This window comes from Bos indicus x Bos taurus, chromosome 1, assembly GCF_003369695.1.
Source record: "Bos indicus x Bos taurus breed Angus x Brahman F1 hybrid chromosome 1, Bos_hybrid_MaternalHap_v2.0, whole genome shotgun sequence".
Lineage (NCBI taxonomy): Eukaryota > Metazoa > Chordata > Mammalia > Artiodactyla > Bovidae > Bos > Bos indicus x Bos taurus.
The window spans coordinates 125,834,869-125,851,909 of NC_040076.1; the positions used below are offsets into that span (position 1 = coordinate 125,834,869).

Consider the following 17,041-nt stretch of genomic DNA (forward strand, 5'->3'; position numbering starts at 1 on the left):
GCCTAGTTTTATTTCCTACTGATGAAATGATTATACCTTATATGCAATCACACTCATTTTACCTTCCTTCTCTATTCTATCTATAAAACTCTCCCAGCTGATTTTAACCAATACTTTAAATTATTTTCAATAAGCAGTCTGTAGAAGACCTGGCTTCTCTAGACTTCTTCAGGCACTGTAAATATATGTAGAAAGAGTTAACATAAAATGATTCTCAAGGACTTCCCTGGTGGTCCAGTGGTTAAGACTCTACGCTTCCAACACAGGGGACCCAGGTTCAATCCCTGGTCGGGGAACTAAGACCCCCCATGCTGCATGGTGCAGCCAAAAAAATTTTTTTAGGGACCTCCCTGGTGGTCCAGTTGCTAAGACTCCACACTCCCAATGCAGAGGACCTGAGTTCAATCCCTGGTCAGCGAACTAGATCCCACATGCTGCAACTAACACCCGGTACAGCCAAATAAATAATTTTAAAAAACTTTTTTAAATTAAGTTAAAATGACTCTCAGTTCAATTAAATTAAGTAAATCATTTGGGATTGCTCAGTATTCAATACTATGTTAAGCATCATAAGAGATGTAAAAGAAATAATTCTCTGTACTCAAAAAGTTTACATTCATTCATTTGTTCATTCAGCCAATAATTACTGAAGACCAACTATGCACTTTGCCCAGTGCTAAGCACGAAGAAAAGCATCAAGACATCAAATCTCTGATCTGGGCATTCCAGGAGCTTATACACAAGTCAAGGAGGGTGAAAAAACACAGCAATGTTAGTGTTACACATATAATCAATAGCACTCATCAGGAAAAAAATGTTAAAAACATTATAAATGATGTTAAGATCACTTTTAAGATGTCCCGAGAGATGTCACTAGGTAGACGGCATGGTTGTGGTCTGGACACAAAGAATTAAGAGGGAGAGGTTTTTGTGTACCCCAACGATCCAGAGAGTGTTTCAGGGAGAAATGAGAATTGGGGACAGGCAATATGTTATCTCAGGTACAACAGAATGAAGTTGATCAATAGTAACTTACCGTTTACATTCCCTCTTCCCACACCCTCCATCATTTCACTACCACCAGGTGGACTTGAAAGGATTCAAGGTCTTAAAGAGGGGACACCACACGGACTACGGATGAAGTGGAGATTCAGACGCTTCTGCAGACGGCAGCAGAGGGCCAGCCACACCCAGGGACTAAGCAGGAACTGAGGTCCCAGCAGAAGCCAGTGACAGAGCAGCACAGCCCTGAACGAAACTCCTTACGCTCATACCCATGAAATTTCTGAAAACTAAATACCACCCAGGGAAGACAACCGAGTTCAGTTTGAAATGACTGAATTTTACCCTGTACAACTAAAAACGTCTTCCTCTATACGGGTACTGATGACAGAGACTGTGTAGAAAAATAACAACATTTCTTACACAAACAAAATTTTGAGGCTTGGGAATTAATATTCTGCTACAGAGGTTCTTAACATCAAATATAATACAAGGTAGTATATCATTACATTCCAAAATGAGCCTCAAAGACAAAGATGGTATGGCTAGAATGTAGTGTGTACATACTAAACACCACATCCAAGCAGTTTTTTTAAGCAGGTCTTACGTTTACTTATATGGTTCCATTTCCGGTGCTCTTCAGTCCTTTGTATAGATCCGTATTTCTGTATTGCCATGTGGTATCATTTTCTTTCTGCCTGATGGACTTCCTGTAACATTTCTTATAGTGCAAGTCTGCTGGTGACGGAGTTTTTCAATTTTTACATGTTTGAAAAGTCTAATTCATCTTTGTTTTTGAAATATATTTTTGTTAAGTATGGAATGGTAAGTTAGGGACTTCCCTGGCTGTCCAGTGGTTAAGACTCTATGCTTTCAATGCAGGGGGTGTGGGTTCAATCCCTTGCTGGAGAACTAGAATTCCACATACTGTATAGTGTGACCAAAAAAAAAAAAATTATAGGTCAAAGGTTTTTCTTCCAGTGCTTTAATGATGGTCCTCCACTGTCTTGTATACTTTTGTTTTCAACAAGAAATTTGTATCATCTTTATCTGTCTTCCTCTATATGTCATATGCCTTTGTTCTTTGGTATCTCTTAAGATTGTTATCACTGCTTTTGAACAATTTAATTGTAATGTGCTTTGATATAATCTTCCTTACACATCTTTTGCTGGGGTTAATTGAGCTTCTTGGATCTGTAGGATTACACTTTTCATCAAATCTGGAAAATTTTTAACCATGATTTCTTCAAATATTTTTCCTGTTCTCCCTCATCTTTCAGGGACTCTAAATACATGTATATTAGGTGACTGGAACTTGTCTCACAAATCGCTGATATTTTAATTTTTTTTTTTTGTAATTCTTTTCTCTATTTTATTCTGGATAGTTTCTAATGCCCTGGCTTCAAAGTCACTATTCTTTTCTTCTACACTGTCTAATCTGCCCTTAAACCAATCTACCATATTGCTCATCTCAGATGTTATAATTTTCTGTCTAGAAGTTCAATATGGGTCTATTAAAATATTTTCCATGTCTCCATATGGAATCTAACAATCCTTTTATTGTCATTGTCTGATAATCATAATACCTGTCTCAGTTTCCAGATCAGTTTTGTTTGATAGACTTCTCTCATTATGGGTCATTATTTTCCTGCTTCTTTGCATGCCTGGTACATTTTGATTGGATGAGACACTGTAAAATTTACTTTGTTGAGTAACTGATATTCTTGCATCCCTATAATTATTCTTAACTTTTTACTGTGATTAAAAAGACTGAACATTAAAACTTCCATTTTAACCACTTTTAAGTTTACAGTTCAGTAAACTAAGTATATTCACATTGTCATACAACTGATCTTTAAAATTTTTGATCTTGAAAAAGTGAAACTCTATACCTACAAAATATTAGCACTCCCCTCGCCCAAGCCCTTGGCAATTATCTTTCTACTTCCTGTTTTTATGGCTTTGATTAATTTAAATACTTCATATGAATGGAGTCGTATAGTATTTGTCCTTTTGTTATTTCACTTAGCATAATGTCCTTGAGGTTCACCCATGTTGCAGCATGTGACAGGACTTCCTTATTTTTTTAAGGTGCATGTTATTTCATTGTATATATATCACATAGTCTTTATCCATTCACCTCTTGAGGGACATTTGGGTTGCTTCCGTCTCTTGGCTAGTGTAAATAATGTTGCAATGAACATGAAAGTGAAAGTGAAAGTCGCTCAGTCGTGTCCAGCTCTTTGGGACCCCATGGGCTATACAGTCCATGGAATTCTCCAGGCCAGAATACTGGAGTGGGTAGTCTTTCCCTTCTCCAGGGGATCTTCCCAACCTAGGGATCAAACCCAGGTCTCTGACATTGCAGGTTGATTCTTGACCAGCTGAGCCACAAGGGAAGCCCAAGAATACTGGAGGGGTAGCCTAATCCTTCTTCAGCGGATCTTCCTGACCCAGGAATCCAACTGGGGTCTACTGTATTGCAGGTGGATTCTTTACCAACTGAGCTATCAGGAAAGCCCTGCGATGAACATAGGCGTGCAAATATATCTCTTTGAGGTATTGCTTTAAATTATTTTCAATATACACCCAGAAGTGGGGTTACTGGATCATATGATAATTCTATTTTTTATTTTCTGAGGAAGCATACTGTTTTCCATAATAGCTCCATCATTTTATATTCCCACCAGCAGTGCACAAAGTTTCAATTTCACCACACCCATGACCACACTTGTTCCTTTGATATTAGCCATTCTAATGAGTGTGAGGTGATTTTATGGGTTTAATTTACATTTCTCTTATGAATAGTAATATTGAATATCTTTTTATATGCTTATTGGCCACATGGGTATATTCTTTGGAGAATTGCTAATGCAAGTCCTTTGCTCATTTTTAACAGGGTTATAGGCATACTTCATTTTATTGTGCTTTGCTTTATTGCACTTCACAGATATTGCTTTTTTTTTTTTTTTTTACACATTGAAGGTTTGTGGTAACCATTCATTGTCAGATGATTAGCAATTTTTAGCAATAGAGTATTTTTAAAATTAATTATATACATTGGGACATAATGCTATGTACACTTAATAAACTATAGTATAGTATAAACATAACTTTTACGTGCACTGAGAAATTTAAAAATTCATATGACTTACTTTATTGCAATATCTGCTTTCTCATGGTGGTCTGGAACCAAACCCACAATATTTCCAAGGTATGCCTGTACCTTGCAGAAGTCCCCTATATGTTTTATAGGGAAATGATATTAAACTTGTGTCAGCTATATTATTTGCAAATATTTTCTTCCATTCCATAGTTGCCTTTTCTGATGACTGTTTCCTCTGATACACAGAAGTTTTAATGTTTGATGTAGTCCCACCTGTCTACTTTTGCTTTTGTTGTCATATTCAACAAATCAGCACCAAATGTAATGTCCTGAAGCTATTCCTCTATGTATTTTTCTAGGAGTTTTGCAATTTTAGGTATTACTTTTAGGTCTTTGATGTACTTTAATTTCTATATATTGTATTAGGAGAGTCTAACTTCATTTTTTCTGCATGTAGATATCCAGTTTTCCTAACACCAGTTATTAAAGAGACTGTCTTCTCCCTGTTGTGTAGTCTTGGGACCCTTATCAAAAATCATTTGGCCAGATACACAAGGGTGAATTCCTGGGCTCTCTATTCTGGCCCATTGGTCTATATTCCAGTATAGTACCATTTTGATTATTATTGTTTTGTAGTAAGTTTTGAAATTGGGAAATGTGAGTCTTACAACCTTGTCCTCCTTTTTCAAGGTTGTTTTGGCTACTTAGTACCCACTGAGATCTCATTTAACTTTTTTTTCTTTTTTTTCTATTTCAGAAAAAAAAAAAAAAGAAAGCCCTATAACCACTCTTGATCTTTGTTCTCAAATGCAGAAAAGTCCTTGGGAAGGGTTTGATCCTTTGGAGGTCTTATGTTTAAGCTCTGGTAGGCAGGACAAAGCAGAGTTTAGTCTTGGGCTGTGGTTCCCCAGCAGGAGATGATTATGTTCCCTAGAGGACATCTGGCAATGTCTAGAGACATTTCTGACTCTCATGAGTGAAGAGGTGTTATGGGCATCTAGTGTGTTGAGACTAGAGATGCTCCTAAATACCATACCATGCACAGCAGATCCCCTTGTAACAAAGAGTTACCCAGTGCAAAATTTCCATGGTGCTGAGGCTGAGAAATCATGCTCTAAGGGCTAATGATTCCCCACTATTAATACTGAGGTAAAATGCTTCTGCATATTCTACCCAATACCCTTTTGGACTATTTAAATTTACAAATACTCATTTATATATACATACCTAGGTACATGTATGATTATTTAATGGAGTGATGGCATAGATTTTAAATATTCTTTTAATAGCTACATAAAACAGAAAAGGCAAATGAAAACAATGACCTAACATCCTCAACCCATCAGGCTGCCAAAAATAAAACTGACAGAGACACCACATTCTGGAGAGAATATAAGAGATCAGTTACTCCTGCTGCCATACTGCTCTCCAAAGTAGTATATCTAAAAGAGGTGAAGATACGCATATTCTATGACCCACAATTCTACTTCTAGTAATTCATCCCAGAGGAAATCTTGTATAAATAAGTCAAAATATAGGTAAAAGCACACCATTATTTATAGTATCAAAAAACTGGAAACAACCTGAATGTCTATCATCAGAAGACTAGATAATTTTAGAATATTCATTTAGTGAAATACTCCACAACAAGTTAAAATGAAGTAGTTATCTGTATTAATATGAAAAAAATCATGGACACATGTTAAATGAGAAAGCTGTATAGCAGATATTTGTAAAAAGTTTCAAGTACTTTATATTATTAATGAAAAGTGTTCATGGAAAAATAGTAAGATGGATAGAAAGAATAACTAACACATGCCAATTTCAGATGAGGAAAGGGATTAAATGGGAGAGGGCCTTCAATCATATCATTAGTGTTTTATTTCTTACAGAAAATGAAGAGCTGATATATACAAATTGCTGACATTTCTTAAATCAGGGTAGAGAAAATGAGCATATATTATATTATTCTATTCTTCTGCATGCTTTATTTTATAATTAAAAATATTAAATAAAATTTGAACAGAATAATATTACATTAGGGAACATTCTACAACCATATGTATACAGTGGTCCTGCTTTCCATCTTACTTAATCATCCTTTTTATTTGGTCTTAAGAAAATATAGTAGAAAGCTTGTTTTCAGACTAAATTATATAGCAACTTCTCTAAGCTAACATTTAAATTTGGAAATAAGAGGAAATGCTTAAGAATGTCAGGATTTTGTTTTTCAGTTCAGTTGCTCAGTTGTGTCCGACTCTTTGTGATCCCAAAGATAGGATCCCAAAGATCGCAGCACACCAGGCCTCCCTGTCCATCACCAACTGCCAGAGCCTACCCAAACCCATGTCCATTGAGTCGGTGATGCCCTCCAACCATCTCATCCTCAAAGTTTAAATAAAAAACATCTGGAATGAAAGGCTAAATGATGAATGGGGGTTATAACAGCAGATCTGCATGGACACAGGAAAGCACAAACATGGAACAGTGTAATTTATTTTTTACAGTTGATATTATGCACACATTAAGAGAATTTACTGCCAGGCACTTGATATAAATTATCTCTAATCCTTAAAACAACCTCCCAAAGTAGTGGTTACATCCATTTTTACTGATAAAGAAACTCAAGCTCTCTAAGGTTAAGAAACTTGTCCAATACCACTCAGCTGGTGAGCACTAGAGTCATATAATTCAAACAAGTGACAAGGTCCATGTTTCCACTGTTCCATATAAGGCTGGGCCCAGGAAGGTATGCTGGACCTGCCCCAGGGTAATTTAATCATTCTGCTTACAGAGTTAGTCTGACCCTACCCAACTTCCGCAATCTTGGAAAATTTTACTTAATTCTAGTATCTTAAAATAACTTAAATAGGCTGATTCCATGTTTTTTTGTTTGCATGTTTTAATGTGACAGGTTTTTCCTTAACTCTGTTTATTCAGTTAGTATAAGCATGCCAGGCAAATTTACTAGAGATTTTATTCTTAGCTAATAATAATGACCTCAACTTTGTGAAAGAAAAAATAAGTATGAAACTGATTCTTCATAGTGGCCTAAAAGCAAAGACTAAAGAAAACCACCAACATGTCCCACATGTAAGAGAATTAAGTCTTACACACTTCCTAACTCATAAAGCACTTTCACATATGACCTTCAAGTCTCACATCAACCCAGTGAGTTAAGCAAAACTGAAAATATTATAATCATGATTATATATACATACACACACACTATAATAGTATTGGGTTGACCAAAAAGTTCACTCAGATTTTTCTGCAATATCTTATGGAAAAAGGTTTTTGGCCAACCCAATATTATGTTTCCTCATATTATTTTATTCTCATTTTACATGAGAATAAAACAAGTAAACAGGTAAGGTAAACCTACACAGCCTAGGTCATCCACTGGTGTCAAAGATGGTACTATTTTCATTGTGCCTGGGGCCCAGGCCCATGTTCCATGGGGAGTTGGGGGAGGGAAGGGAGGCTCCCGAGGGAGGGGAGATATATATATCTACATACACATACACACACACACACACACACATGTATATACACATACACATACAGTGTTACGACTGATCCACACTGCTGTACCACAGAAACCAATACAACATTGTAAGGCAATTTTCCTCCAATTAAAAAATAAAATAAACCATATTGCCCCTTGCATCATATCTGCTAAGGGTATTATAAAATCCTTCTAATTAACAATAAACTTTTTTTAAAAAATCACCTTATTCTTTCAAATTTATTTTTACATGGGCTCTAGTATATATCACATGTACATTAAGTAGCACTTGAATATATTAATAAGTTAAAAATGTATACCTTGAAAGTGTATACATTTTTTTTTAACTGATGGGAGTAGAACAATTAAAAAAAGCCTATGTTCACCTGAAACGAACCCAACATTGTAAGTCAATTATAGTACATATAAAATAAAAATGTAAAGAAAAAAGAAATAGAAAAAAAGCCTAAAGGCCACTACTCCAAGGAAAAAGCACTCAACTTTCTACCTCCGCTGGAATAGATAAAAGGATAATTTCTCTTCATTTGCTCCTACTAGTTAATGACAGCATGGCTTCTATCCTGCAAGGCTGAGAACTAAGTCAGAAACTTTTGGAAGGAAAGAAAAAGAAGGAACTTTAGAAACCTCAATGCTAAAGAAGAATGCCATCAGAAAAGGCCAGCAAACTTTTATCATTCTCAAAGCAATTCAGGCCCAGGCACACTGGATATTAGAGATTAAAATCAGCACTTAGAAGAAAAAAATGGGCATCAGGCAGTCAGTGGAATATATTCAGGAGTTCAAGATGCATGCAGTGCATGCCTAACCCAAATACTGTTCCCTCTTCATCGGCTCCTATTACTTATTACTAGGGTCCTTAGCAATAGGGGCTTTTATAGCATTGACCACTAAAGCAGCATGAACAGGGACTTTTAAATGGCTAGATAAGGCCGCACCATTAGCAACATTTGTAGCTACGCAAAGTAACATAATAAGGGTAATCAAATATCATGCTTTGGGTGGTAAGCTGATCTAAACTGGGGATCATAAAGGAATGTTATCCCCCTCCTCCACAAGAACACAATTGAACACTTGGCTTGTTCATTATGAAAGGACTGGCAGGAGGGCACAGCCTTTGTTGGACTCTGGGCATAATACAGGAAAGAGAATTCAATTCTGGCTCCTGAGAAAGCCTTCAAGAGTTGGTGCCTCTTTTTTTTTTTTTTTTTTTAAAGAATTATGTGGAATTTGTCCATGGCACTCAGTCTCCAGAGTTAATTGGTCATGATGTGTTTGTCTCTCTAGTAAGAGCCAGAGTCACCGTATTCTATGATGACTAAGAATAAACAGTTGACTGCTTCACAGAGCTAAACAGATAAGTCTTAACTTTCTACTTCAGTGTGAGACCTCAGGTCACTGCACAAAGGAAACACACTTAACTTTTTAAAAGCTGGTCTCTCTTTAGAAAACTCAAGAGTCTTTCATTCTCTGGCAATAAGATCGATGCAAATTGCCAGTGATACCAGTATCTAGGTTTCCTCAACATGTATCATTCAAGAGCATCTCAGTGTTACAGGGCTGGGAACTGTACATTTCCTGCTTTACTGAGAAAAAGAGCTAAACCAAGGCAGCTACAGACACCAAGACTATGTGGGGTAAAGATACGTAGATTCTTCAGCCAATTTCAGAAACCATTAAAAAGGCTCACTGAAAGGCAAACTGTTTTTCTAGAATTTGCACACAGTTTATAGGAAGCCCTTTCTGAAAGCCTACAGTCTCTTCTCAAATTCAGTGAAACAGTGAAAATAAGCTTTGAAGCAGAAGCACTATCTCCCAAAAGTAATGATAAAGAATTAATTTCAAATAAGATGTCTTCCTCAGACTCCAGGTGGATGTATATAATTGTGTCATAGCCCTAGAATCTACAATATCCTCTATTGATATTTGTTTTATATATCTGTAGGAATTCTTTAGGAAAAAAAGAGGAGTTTTGCTTCTACATGACTAAACTATAGACTACAAGTGTTGTTTCATCAGAATGAAAGAATCAGGCTTCAAAGCAATAATACATATACATTCTAGATGACACAAAAAGAGAACATTCAGTCATTTTAGCATTTTCCTAAAATTGCATGTATCTTTCTAAACGGAAAATTAATGCCAAAACAAAAATTATGAATTTAACTTTTTATCAAACCCTGAATAAACCAGATCAGTCCTTTCTTACCCAACAAATATTGCTTAAGAAAGAAATAATTTTTAAGACAGAAAGATTAAGAGAATTAAAAATTATGTGACCCTCACATCATGGTCACTGTGCATTGATTATGCAGAGTTACCTAGACTCCCAAAGCAAGAATGCACTAAAACCAACAACAACAAACATGAGGAGGTTTATCTCAATTTAACAATCTCATTTTTAAAAAGCAGCTCTAGAATCTGAGGCTGTATTTTCCTATTAACATAAGGAAAAATTTGCATACCTGTTTCTGGTGGTGTGATCACCTGAGATTTGGACATCCAAGAGAACAATTCAGAAGATTCAAAATTCAGTCACTTTAAACTATGTCTATTTTCAAATAATCTTCTGTCAAAGTCAGTATCTGACCAAAGAAAACAAGCGACTAACTCCACACTTAAGTATTCTGCCTACTACTATAGATTTCAATCTCAAAAAACAATTGGTCTCAAGCAGTCAGGTCAATTTGCACTGGGTGTGGTTTGGAACTATAAAAAAAAAAAAAAAGCAAAAATGTGAATGTCATCATCTTATCTGTTTGATTATGACTGTACAGCTTAAAATGTACCACGATATTCACCGTATACATATTTAAGTACATATATATGTCAGGATACTCACCTTTTAGATTCTACTAAACAGGTAGAAGAAGGAAGAAGTTCCTATGACATGGGACTGCCTGCCCTATGAGGTCTTACATGAATTTTATAAATATTCCTTTGCCACTGTAGTTTTCCTTCCCCATGTGAAAAGTCATTAAGATTTCACATACACTGAGATTCATAAAATGATAAGGAAACTGTGTTAAACTTTAAAAATTGAAACAACAACAAAACCCTACAGCCTACTGAGTTTTTTTAAAAAAATATAGTCACTGGACTAACTTCAATCAAATGTACAGCATTATCTTTGAAGAGTAAATAGAAACATTACATAGAATGAAACAGTGTTAAAGCTGGAAAGTGCCCTCAAGGGTTATAATTCAACTCTACTTTTTAAGTGAGCGAAAGTTTACTCATAAAGTCTATAAAACATTTTCACTAAATGGTTAGTTCTCTGAAGACAAAGTCTGAAACACCTTTTATGATGGCTCCATAAAAGTAAAGAATGGAGCAAAACTGCTTCATAAAGTGAAAGAAAAAGTTATGTTACAAGCCAGTTTTTAAAAAGAAAGTACCTACTGTATGATTCCATTTATATGAAATTTTAGAAAACGCAAACTAATCGATGGTAACAGAAGGTAGATCAATAGTTGCCTGGAACAGGGGAGGAAGGAGGGATGGACTGCAAAGGGACAGGAGGAAACTTTAAGGAGTGATGAAAATGTTCTGCATCGTGACTGTGCTGATGATTTTAAGGGTGTATGCTGCTGCTGCTGCTAAGTCGCTTCAGTCGTGTCCAACTCTGTGCGACCCCATAGATGGCAGCTCACCAGGCTCCCCCGTCCCTGGGATTCTCCAGGCAAGAACACTGGAGTGGGTTGCCATTTCTTTCTCCAATGCATGAAAGTGAAAAGTGAAAGTGAAGTCGCTCTGTCGTGCCCGACTCTTAGCAACCCCATGGACTGCAGCCTTCCAGGCTCCTCTGTCCATGGGATTTTCCAGACAAGAGTACTGGAGTGGGGTGTATACTCTGTCACAACACACCAAGGACTTCCCTGGGGGTCCAGTGATTGGGGATCCGCATGCTGGTGAGGGGGTTGTGGGGAGGGGGTGTGGTTGCATGCTCAGTCGTGTCCAACTCTCTGCGTTTCCATGGACTGTAGCCCATCAGGCTGCTCTGTCCATGGAATTTTCCAGGAAGGAATACTGGAGTGGGTTGCCATTCCCTTCTCCAGGGGATCTTCCCGACCCAGGGATCAAACCTGCGCCTCTTGTGTCTCCTGCATTAGCAGTGGATTCTTTACCATTGTGCCACCTGGGACCCTAGTGCGGGGGACATGGGTTTAATCCCTGGTCGGGGAAGATTCCACATGTCACAGAACAGGGCAGATGAGCCCCTATGCCACAACTACTGAAACCAGTGTACTCTAGAGCCTGTGAGCCACAACAAGAGAAGCCACAACAATGAGAAGTCCACGCAACACCTAGAGAGGAGACCCCTGCTCACTGTGACTAGAGAAAGCCTGCTTGCAGCAATGAAGATCCAGCACATCCAAAAAGAAACAGTCCACTTTAAATGGGTACAGCCCATTACACCTAACTTACCCTTCAATGATGGCTAAAAATACACATACATAGATTTAAATATTTGAAAGGTACCTGTAATGAAGAAAGGCTTTCTCTTGCTCTGTATGGCCACAAGATGGTAGAACTAGATCCATCAAGCCGAAATACCAAGAAACAAATTCCATATCAACATAAGGAAACATATCCTAGCAAGTGCTCCACAACCAACCTGGGCTGTCTCTGGAACATTGGGGGTCTCCTCACTGAGTCTGCTCCAATTTAGGCTCAAAGTACATTTTAGGCAGATGTTGTTGTTTTGGGGTTTCTTACATAGAAAATTGGATGAAGTGACCATTAAAGTTTTTTGCACTGAAAGTTCCATTATTTCAAGGATAATTATTCATGAATAGATGTTTGTGACCCTGTGGCTGTGGTGTGGAATTCTGCCCACCTCTTGACTAGGCCATTTATTTGCCATGTCTTATTTCCCCCAAAGACTTTACTTCTCAGGAGAAGTCATTATCCGCCCAACACATCCTCTTAAAAAAAAAAAAAAGAATTCTGTGTATTTTCTGATTTTTGAAAAGAAATCTATAAAACGAAATATTTGTAAAATGAAAAAATTTAAGTTGCACTCAAGCACACTATTTAGAAACAACTAGAACCAATGGATAGCTCCTCTAGGCCCTCCTGCGCCCGTGCAGCCACCGCTCCTTGGACGTGGGGTTGCTCCTCCCGGCCGCCGCCCTGGCCTCGGGCATGGGGTAGCTCTTCTCGACCGCCGCCCCTGGCCTCGGGCTTGGGGGCGTGGGGTTGCTCCTTAGGGCTGCTGCCCCTGACCTCAGACGCAGGCTTCAGCAATACGTGAACCGTGAACTTTGTGATGTTCAAGCTGGTTTTAGAAAAGGCAGAGGAACCAAAGATCGAATTGTCAACATCCGCTGGATCATGGAAAAAGCAAGAGAATTCCAGAAAAACATCTATTTCTGCTTTATTGATTATGCCAAAGCCTTGGACTGTGTGGATCACAATAAACTGTGGAAAATTCTGGAAGAGATGGGAATACCAGACCACCTGACCTGCCTCTTGAGAAACCTATATGCAGGTCAGGAAGCAACAGTTAGAACTGGACATGGAACAACAGACTGGTTCCAAATAGGAAAAGGAGTACGTCAAGGCTGTATATTGTCACCCTGTTTATTTAACTTATATGCAGAGTACATCATGAGAAATGCTGGCCTGGAAGAAACACAAGCTGGAATCAAGATTGCCGGGAGAAATATCAATAACCTCAGATATGCAGATGACACCCATCCTTATGGCAGAAAGTGAAGAGGAACTCAAAAACCTCTTGATGAAAGTGAAAGAGGAGACTGAAAAAGTTGGCTTAAAGCTCAACATTCAGAAAACAAAGATCATGGCATCTGGTCCCATCACTTCATGGGAAATAGATGGGGAAACAGTGTCAGACTTTATTTTGGGGGGCTCCAAAATCACTGCAGATGGTGACTGCAGCCATGAAATTAAAAGACGCTTACTCCTTGGAAGGAAAGTTATGACCAACCTAGACAGCATATTGAAAAGCAGAGACATTACTTTGCCAACAAAGGTCCGTCTAGTCAAGGCTATGGTTTTTCCTGTGGTCATGTATGGATGTGAGAGTTGGACTGTGAAGAAGCCTGAGCGCCGAAGAATTGATGCTTTTAAACTGTGGTGTTGGAGGAGACTCTTGAGAGTCCCTTGGACTGTAAGGAGATCCAACCAGTCCATTCTGAAGGGGATCAGCCCTGGGATTTCTTTGGAAGGAATGATGCTAAAGCTGAAACTCCAGTACTTTGGCCACCTCATGCAAAGAGTTGACTCATTGGAAAAGACTCTGATGCTGGGAGGGATTGGGGGCAGGAAGAGAAGGGGACAACAGAGGATGAGATGGCTGGATGGCATCACTGACTTGATGGACATGAGTCTGAGTGAACTCCGGGAGTTGGTGATGGACAGGGAGGCCTGGTGTGCTGCGATCCATGGGGTCGCAAAGAGTCGGACACAACTGAGTGACTGAACTGAACTGAGAGCCAATGGGTTATGAATTTCCAGTCTTTTGTCTACACACATGTGCAAGGATGCATCTTTTTTTTTACAAAGTTGGTATATTTCAGTACATAGTTAATTCTATTAAGAATTTTTCCATATAGTTAAGCATTTTTTTGAAACGTGCCTTTACAGCTTCATAAGGGTCCACATCATGACTATACCATGATTTATTTAAGCACTCATGTTGGTTAGGCAAGGTTGTTCCCAATGTTTTACATTTAGAAATAATGTTTTGACATCCTTTAACACAGAGAATGAATAGGGAATAAGAGAACTACAGGCCTGAATCCAACTTTTCTAACATTTTATCCATTTCATTTTGCTACAAGAAATTTCACTTTACACTCAGCTAAGAAAGTGTTGTGGTAGACAGTTAAAATATGTGGTATGGGGACTGCCACCTTTACTGACAACAGTTTCTTTTTTTGTTTTTGAGTACACTACTATGAACCTCAACCAAAGTTCCAGAGAAAATATAAAATACACTAATTTGATCTCAATAAAAAAAATATGTAGAAACGGATGTGGTGCCAAGTCATCAATCAGGGTCAAGTGCCTGGTACAGTTTTAACAACTTGTGAGTATTCGAGGCAAAGGGGTTGTTTTAACCCTTAAAATATTCAATAAATATTGAGAAATAATCTGACTCAAAGTTGCTTTTTAACTCAAACTATCAAATAAACCAAGAATATTTAGAAAAGAATTTACCATTTTGTGCTTAAATGCACATTCAGGGCAGGAGAGATTTTTTTAAATCTCTGTAAACCCACATGGGGCTTCACGTGGCTCAGGGATAAAGAACCTGCCTGCCAATGCAGAAGACTGAGTTTGATCCCTGGGTTGGGAAGATCCTCTAGAGAAGGGAATGGTAACCCACTCCAGTATTCTTGCCTGGAGAATTCCATGGACAGAGGAGACTGGCAGGCTACAGTATATGGGGTTGCAAAGAGTTGGACACAACTTGGCAACTAAACAACAACAACAAACCCACATACCTTTGCTTGGGAATTTGTTCAAAAGAAGTATTTTTACCACAATTATATGAATTTTTCTCTATTTTAAAAACAGTCCATTTCTCAAACTTCTAAAGCATCAGGGTAGTGATTACCCTTGACAGTAGTAACCACTAAAAGGAAGCAGAAAGGTTTCTGGGGTGCTGGTAACAATTCTGGTTTCTTGATATAGATGCTGATTTCATGGGAGTATCATTTTGTAAAAATTCATCGTTACACATTTACCATATGTGTATTTTTCTGCACACATATATCATTGAATATTCAAAAACAGACCCCCTTTGTAGTCTATTCCCTCACCCCCAATATACTGCTAAGTACTGACTGAACATGATTTAATATATTCAGTAAAGGAGAATTGGAAACTTCATCTCTAACAATCCCAGTTTTCCTCACCTACTCTTGACATTCTTAGCAATGTTCTCTTTGTTAACAACATTGTAAGGAAACAGTAAGTACGCACATCTTGCAGAATTGGGGTGTACAGACAATACAATTGCAACTGTTTAAGTTTTACTTCTTCAAATCCATAAGTAGTTTTGGGTACCGACTATATCCAAGACATGACAGGCTTTTTCAGTGCTGAACAGGAACTTATGGAGGAAGATATCCAGAGAAGAACTCAAAAAAAGCCTTCGAAAGACTGGGAGATAACATGGATTCTTTTTATCATTTGAATTCAGCAACTGGGAAAAATGACTAGATATACTTTTCAGCACCTTGGAAAGTGTTTCTTAGAATGAGTAGGTATCAAAATTTGCCATAAATATGTACTGTTACAGATAAATGGGCAAAAAGCTAGAAGGGCAAACTAGGAAATCAGTAGGGTACAATCAAAACTGCAGAAGCCTGAGAGTGAGTGGAATCAGTGGCCAAATGAAAGCCAATATCCTGGCTGAATGTCTGTGCCTATTTCACATCATCACCATTTTTTTCTGACTCTTAATGACCAGAAAAGCAGGCATTACCTCCTTTGTAACACACAGAGATAAGTGATGCTGCAGCTCTGCTTGACTGGACAAAAGTCCTGAAACATCCTTTCCCAAATTACTTGCATTAGAATCTGACCTTGAGATGATTTCAATTGAGAAAACGATCCAGTTCAGTCACATTTTTCTCCTGTGCATCAACATTAATGCCTGAAGCCCCGGTGTCAATGACAACTCCTACTGTCTTATTTGTCAGACAAAGGCAGACAATATGTCTGTGACAGGCAGAATAATACTCCCCCAAAGAGGCCCATCGTTAGTGGTAAAGAACCCACCTGCCAATGCAGGAGACATAAGAGACCCGGGTTCAAGTCTGGATTTGGGAGATCCCTTGGAGGAGGGCATGGCAACCCACTCCAGTATTCTTGTCTGGAGAATCCCATGGACAAAGGAGCCTGGTGGGCTATGGTCCATAGGATGGCAAAGAGATAGACACAACTGAAGTGACGGAGCACACACACAAAGAGGCCCACACCCTAATCCCCAGAACCTGTGAACTTGTTATCCTACATGGCAACATGTAACTCAGCAGAAGTGACTAAGGATATGCATGGGTTTTGGGAAAGGGTTGAGTATCTTGGATTATGTAGATAGGGCCAATCTAATCACCTGAATCATTAACAGCAGAGAACTTTCCCCTGCTGGGCTGAGAGAAGAAATAGGAAAAGGTGGAACAACTTCAATGAGTAAGAAGGGCTGCTGCCAGCTTTGAAAATGGAGGAAACAGATCACAGCCGAGGAATGCAGGTGGCTTCTAGACGCTGGGAATGGCCTTCAGTTTACATCCTGTAGAAAAACGGGGTTCTCAGGCTCACCACCTCAAGAAACTGAATTCTGCCAATACTCCGAATGAGCCATGGAAAGGATCTTCCTCTAGGGCCTCCATAGAGGAACACAGTATCTCCTGACTGCTCTTTGATGTTAG

The 17,041-nt window shown here is 38.4% G+C and overlaps 1 protein-coding gene and 1 non-coding gene across 5 annotated transcripts in view; one reads left to right on the forward strand and one right to left on the reverse strand.

The window, feature by feature from the left end:
* The window catches only part of PLS1 (plastin 1), a 129,483-nt gene that overhangs the window by 85,086 nt on the left and 27,356 nt on the right, over positions 1–17,041 (reverse strand). Inside the window, exon 1 of one of the 4 annotated variants that reach the window (XM_027544337.1) lies at positions 10,100–10,229. The exons of the other annotated variants lie outside the window; for them this stretch is intronic. The gene's annotated coding sequence lies outside the window, so the exon portion shown is untranslated. Of the gene's footprint in view, positions 1–10,099; positions 10,230–17,041 lie in introns of those variants that run through there. 4 annotated transcript variants of the gene reach the window in all.
* TRNAG-UCC lies at positions 224–296 on the forward strand. The gene has a single exon. It is a non-coding gene; the product is annotated as a tRNA-Gly (tRNA).